Here is a 6,959-nt window from a genome sequence, read left to right as displayed (position 1 = left end):
GGCGCACCTTAGTCTCCAGAGAGACACTGTTGCTCCTGAGTACGTTTGAGAGGTCCCTAACGGCAGACTTTCCCATCGCGATATGCTTTTTGATTTCCTGACTGCTGGTACCAAGAGTGTTGACTGTGGAACCAAGTAAACTAAAACTGTTAACTATCTCATTCTCTTCATCATCCATACTGATGCTGCCAATTGGCCCAGTGGTGAGAATTTTTGTTTTCTTGATGTTGAGCTTCAATCTGTACTGACGGCAGCAGTCCTTGACCTTCTGCAGCAAGTGCTTCAGGTCCTTCTCAGTTTCAGCAAGCAGTGTTGTGTCACCCGCATAATGCAGGTTGTTGATGACTCTTCCACCAATCCTGATGCCACATTCCTCTTCGTACAGCATCTCAGATGATCTGTTCTACATACAGATTGAAAAAGTATGGAGGCAAAATGCATCCCTGACAGACCCCCTTTTTTATTTTGAACCATGTAGTGTCTCCTTCCTCTCTTCTGACGACTGCCTCTTGGTCCAAGTATAGGTTTTGCATTAGCACAATCAAATGTTCTGGGATTCCCATTCCTCTTAGAGTCAGCCATAACTTGTTGTGATCCACACAATCAAAAGCCTTTGTATAGTCAATGAAGCACAGATATAATTTTTTCTGGTATTCTCTGCTTTCTGCCAAGATACGTCTAACATTAGCTATAATATCCCTAATACCACAACCTCTTCTAAACCCAGCCTGCACATCTGGCAGTTCTCTGTTGACATATTGTTCCACACATTTTTGGATAATTTTCAGCAGAACCATGCTTGCATGCGATATAAATGATATTGTTTGATAATTTCCGCACTCTGTTTGGGATGGGAGCAATTATCGGTCTTTTCCAGTCAGTTGGCCAACTGGATACCCTCCAGATTTCTTGGCAAAACTTAGTGAGTATATCCAGGGAAGCATCTGTTTGTTGAAATAAATCAATTGGTATGCTGTCAACTCCTGTAGCCTTGTTTTTTGTCAATTCCTTCAGAGCAATTTGAACTTCGTCCTTCATCACCATAGGCTCTTGCTCATATGTTATTTCATGAAATTCCTCTGTGTCAGCCAATTCCTTCTGATACAGTGACTCTGCGTACTCCTTCCATTAGTAACCCTGTATACATTATCTTTGTACCCTGCCCTATTCTGAGTTAATCTCATCATCTGCAAGAGACCTAATTTCATTTCTCCAGTCATGAATTAGTCCATTTCATCCTGAGTCTTCCTTTCCTGTGTTGTCCCTCCAACCTTCCAAGCATGATCCTTATGTATGGACTAGTCGCTTCTGACCAGATGCCCAAAATATGTGAGATAGAGCTTCAGAATCCTTGCCCATAGGGAACAGCTTTGTTTCACCCTCTCAGACAGACTGTTCTCCTGGCCGTTCACAATATGTTCAACACTCTTTTTCAACACCACAATTAAATCTTCTTATATCATCCTTAGTTATTGTCCAACTCTCTGATGCATACCAAGTAATTGCAAAAATCATGGCCTGAATCAGGGGCACCTTAGTCTCTAGACTGATATCTTTGCTCTTCAGTACTCTTAAGAGGTCCCTGACAGCCAACTTTCCCAGTGCAGTTTGTGTTTTGATTTCCTGATTGCTGGTGCCAAGAGTGTTGACTGTGGAATGAATGAAACAGAAGTTGTTAGCAATCTCAATCTCTTCACCGTATATTATTAAGCTGCCAATTGGTCTTGTGGGTGAGAATTTTTGTTTTCTTGATGTTGAGCTTCAATCCATATTGAACACTAAAGTTCTTGACCTTCTGCAGCAAATGCCTCAGGTCCTTCTTTATTTCAGCAAGCAAGGTTCTGTCATCTGCATAATCTGATTGTTGATGAGTCTTCCTTCAATACTAAAGCCATATTCCTGTTCATAAAGTCCAGCCTTCCAAATGATCTGCTCTGCATATAGATTGAAAAGTTATGGAGATAGGATGCATCTTTGGTGCATACCTTCTTGATTGTGAGTCAGGTAATATATCCTTGCTCTGTTCTAATACTGCTTCCTTGTTCAAATATAGGTTTCATATGAGCATAATTAAGTGTTTTAGAATCTTTATTTTCCTCAAGGCTAGCAACAATTTGTTGTCATCCACACAGCCAAATGCTTTTACATAGTTAATGAAACATAATCATTAATAGCTTTATCATTTCCTCTGGTTAAAATTATTATTATTTTTTTATCTTTCCTTTTCATTCTCCTTTGGACCTTTGAAAATAAATCAAGTTATTTCTCACCTTCACTATGAAGTCTTCCTTATCTGCTACCTCTTTCCTTTCTCTGTGCCAGTAGGATAATTTAACTTTCATTATATTTTCTTTTAATACAATGTAATTTAATTATTATTCTTATCATTTATTTTATTTTCCTTAAATATTCGATTTTCCTATTTCGAAATGGAAGTGTTTTGAAGCAAGCAGTGTCTGTTATTTATGGATTGATTTCTTGCTTTTAATCTGGTGTTAGGCACATAACAGGAGCACTAAATTTTTTTCTTTTTTAAAAAATTAATTTTAATAAAAGTTTACAGAGACTTTGGATTTCCATTTATTCATTATTGCACTTTTTTCCCTGACCACCCTTCCCCCCCATTAGCTTTTCTCTTTGAAAAGTAAGAGAAACAATTCTTTCATTGTTATTCAAACTCTCCCCCCTTGTTCACTTCACTATGCTACCTTCGTTCTGGACTCCTGTCATAACAATAATATCTAATCATATATCCCTCTTAAATAGTTCTCTCCCTCATATGTTTCAATACTGTGTACATTATTTATCTTAAGTACAATAATAACCTTTGTCCTAACTAAAGAAGGGAAGTTGGGTGTTCTGACACAAACACAGGCAGTAATGTAAATTCCAAGTTATTTTTATATTTTTTCCAGTCAAAATAAAATTCTACAATTCAATGTTTTCCTTATACTTGTCTTTGTACATGGAATGTTTTTTGCTCCTTTCTGCTTAGTGAATACGGCAACACAGATCAAATATTGTATTTGTAAGCCTTATCTTAATACAATCTACCATTACTAGTATCATTCAGAATACATTTTTATTGCATTGCATTTGTTAATTTTCCCACACCAGTATAGCATTCACTACTATCAGTAAAGCAAGAATCCTCCCAAATTCAAGAGTGGAATTAACTTAGAGTAGTTGGTACAGCCTTAGGGAAAATGGGACACTTATTATCAATAATAACACACAATTGAGAAATTACCTGTAATAAAAGGGTCAGGACCTTGGTTCAAAAAATATTTTCTGTATTGTCAGATTCAAGTCTGTTGCAGATGCTAGGAAAATACAATAATAAGAAAACATCTACTCTCAACCTAAAAAAATCTCTCTACAAAAAAAGGAAGAGAAAGATGTTTTTATCATTTAATAAATATTCAAATAGAATGTGATGCACCACCGGTAACCTACAGAACAGATTTCAAGGTAAGTGAGCCCATTTCGTTTATCAAGATAAAATTACTGATTTTTTCCATATATATTTGCTATTCTCTTCCCAAGTCTGATGGCCTAGAGGTTAAGGAGTTGTTTTGCTAACTCAAAGGTGAGTGATTAGAATTTACCAGTTTCTCTGAGTGAGACAAAAAAAATAGAAAGGCCACTGAAAGATCAGTTATGAGGTGAGTCTGGTATGATGGCAATGAGTGAGCACTGAGTACTCTCTTCTCCACACAGAAAACTAGAAGAAGGTACTAATGTAATCTTTTGGAAGATTACATTTAAAAGAAATAACTTTCAGGCCCTTCTGGAAACAACTTTGACTTGTATACTTTTCAAAGAGATAGAAAAATAGTGTGTAATTACACTAAGCTGAAGCGAATTCTGAAAGAATAGTGGAAGACAGAACCCTCTTTGTATATTTTCAACAAGGACAAAATTTGTTGTTGTTATCTGCCCTCGATTGACTATGACTTAGAGTGACTTTATGAACAATGTTCTGGTTCTTGTCTTAATCTGATCCAAATTAATCATTTCTGACACACTTGTCCTCATTGCTATTGTCAGTGTATCAATTCATCTAATCAATGATCTTCCTTTCTTGTGCTGACTCTACATTTCCAAGTATGATGTCCTTCTCCAGCATGTCAAAAATATGTGAAATGAATTGTCACTATCCTTGTCTCCTTGGTTTCACTCTCTCTGTGATAGATCTCTTTGTTCTCCTGAAGCACATGGGATATTAGTACTATTCTCCAGCACCTAACTCAAAGACATTTATTATTCTTCTGTAATCCCTAGTCATTGCATAACTTTTAAAAACATAGAAAGTAATTAAAAATACCATCAATCATCCTACTAAAGTCTAGTAGGGTAGCAAGCAACAAATGTGGGAGAGGATTTGGAGAGGTGGGAACTTTCATATGCTGCTGGTGGGATTATAAAACGATACAATCATTCTAGATGATAATTTTCTCAAAAAGTTGAACATAGAAACTCTCTATGACCCAGCTATTCCACTACTAGGAATATACCCCAACTAAATTAGTACCGAGACACAAATGGATATTTGTGTGCCAATGTTCATAGTAGCATTACTCACCACTGCAAGACTGCAAGAACATGGAAACATCCTAAATGTCCAACCACAACTGAATGGGTTGAGAAATTATAATACAATTGAATACTTTATGCAGAAGTCAGGAGAAATGATGTGAAAAAAATACTACGTAACTTGGGAGAGGCTGGAGAGCATTATGCTGAGTGAACTAACTTTGTCTCATAAGGACAAATATTGCATAAGACTATTATTGTGAAAATAGGAAAACTAGTGAAACATGTATGGAGACACAAGTGAAGGGGTGAGAGTGGAGGGTGAGGATGGATATGGGTGAAACCACAGGGTAGTGCAGTTTGATGAGTGGAGGGAAGGGAGAAAGAAATGGAAAGGATCCTGGTGAAAAACAGGGTAATGATGAGCAAGGTCCAATAGTGATTAATTTTAACAGACATAATGCATGGGAATGATTGTTTGAAACACAATAGGAATGAAAAATAGTATAAAACACAATGTATACATACTTTGTAAGCAAATAAAAATAAAATAAAGAATTTTTTAAAAAAATTATCGATTGGACTAAGTGTACTTTTGTCTTCAGACTGACATTACTCTTTAGTAATCTGGAAAGGTCCATGGCAGCAGATTTTCACAATGCAATTATCTTTTGCTGGTGCTAAGGGCATTGATTGTGGATCCAAGTGGCCAAGTGACCGGAAGAGCTCCATACCTATTCACATTCCCCCAAAAACTGATCTAAGAGAACGTGGAAATTATCAAACAGTATAGTTAATATTATGTGCAAGCAAAATCTTACTGAAGTTTATCCAAAAATGGCTAGAACAGTATATTAATAGAGAACTTCAGAAATACAAACCAGGTTTAAAAGAGGCTGTCTCACTAGGAATATCATTGCTGATGAAGGAGAAACTAAAGCCACCTAATTGCAATTTGAATTTGTTCTTATACGGAGTACTGTTTAACGATAGGTTATTTCAGAGATTGACAAATGAATGCTAGTTTAAAACCTTGTGGGATTGTGCCAGTATAACTCAGTATGCATCCAGATTTGAATATTTAAATTTAGGAGAAATATATAACTCTATGTACTCATACCTTATGATATATTGATAAGATCACTGATGAAATATAGTCCTATTTTTGTAACTCCTTTCATTGTCTTTTGATAACCTTGATCTTACCTTACAAATATTCAAATATACCTTTTGTTTTTAAGGAACTTATTGGGCCAATGACGGAAGGGTCATTTTTTTGTTTGTTTGTTTGTTTAAGTACCATGTTGTTGTTGTTGTTGTTGTTACGTGCTGTCGAGTCGTTTGCGACTCATAGCGACCCTATGTACAACAGCCCTAAACCCTGCTCTATCCTGTGGCAATCTCATTGCCTCTGACAAACCCATCCCGAGTACCCCAGTCACTGAACCAATCCACCTCATAGAGGGTCTTCCCCTCCTGCGCTGTCCCTCCACTCTACCCAGCATGATGTCCCTCTCTAAAGACCTGTTTCTCCTTACAACATGTCCAAAGTATGTCAGACGAAGCCCCAGAATCCTTGCCTCCAAGGAGCAGCCTGGTTTTAACCCTCTCTACGATGAATCTATTTGTTTTCTTGGCAGTCCATGGTACATTCAATACTCTTCTCCAGCACCACAGCTCAAAGGCGTCAATTCTCCTTCTATCCTCCCTAGTCATTGTCCAACTCTCTGGTGCATAACAAGTGATTGCAAAAACCATGGCCTGTATCAGGCGGATCTTAGTCTCCAGAGAGACACTGTTGCTCTCGAGTATTTTAGAGAGGTCCCTAAGTACCATAGAGTTGGAAATAATCCATAGCTGAACCTCCGACAGGTTTTCAGACACAGTTAATCACACTGGAGCAGATTGTTCATCCTTCTCCTGAAGAGCAGCTGGTGGATCAAACCCTGTGACTTGGGGTTTGCAGCAAAGCTTCTTGCCACTAGGCCACTAGTTAATATTCCTAAAGCATTATGAAACACAAATACATATTGTTTCACAGCTTTATAGCATAGAGTGTTAGATCAGTTTAATCTTCAGATTGTGATTTTATAAAATGGATAGAACATTGAAAAAAAAAGTTACTACTGAGATTGCTTGACATTTTCTTTTATATTTGTCTCTTTCTTACTTTGATTGCTTCTGTGCAGTACAAGGTAACCCGTAAGCTGAAATAGCCTGGAATAATGACATTATTAATCTTTTCTACTTTCAAGTTGAAACAGCCACTAAAATTTCAAATCCTAAGAAATTAGGCCTCAAGAGGTTTGGACACCTTGTTATTCATACTTGCTTTGTTTAGATTGGTTTTTTTGTGTTTGTTTTTTTTTTTTACACAAACTTTAACAGATTATATGTCATTATTTTCAAACAAAATGTATCAA

The sequence above is a fragment of the Elephantulus edwardii genome, unplaced genomic scaffold (genome assembly GCF_000299155.1).
Source record: "Elephantulus edwardii isolate Elephantulus edwardi_28Jun2011 unplaced genomic scaffold, EleEdw1.0 scaffold00253, whole genome shotgun sequence".
Taxonomy (NCBI): Eukaryota; Metazoa; Chordata; class Mammalia; order Macroscelidea; family Macroscelididae; genus Elephantulus; species Elephantulus edwardii.
The sequence above is the reverse complement of the archived record's forward strand: the minus strand, read 5'-3'. Positions refer to the sequence as shown.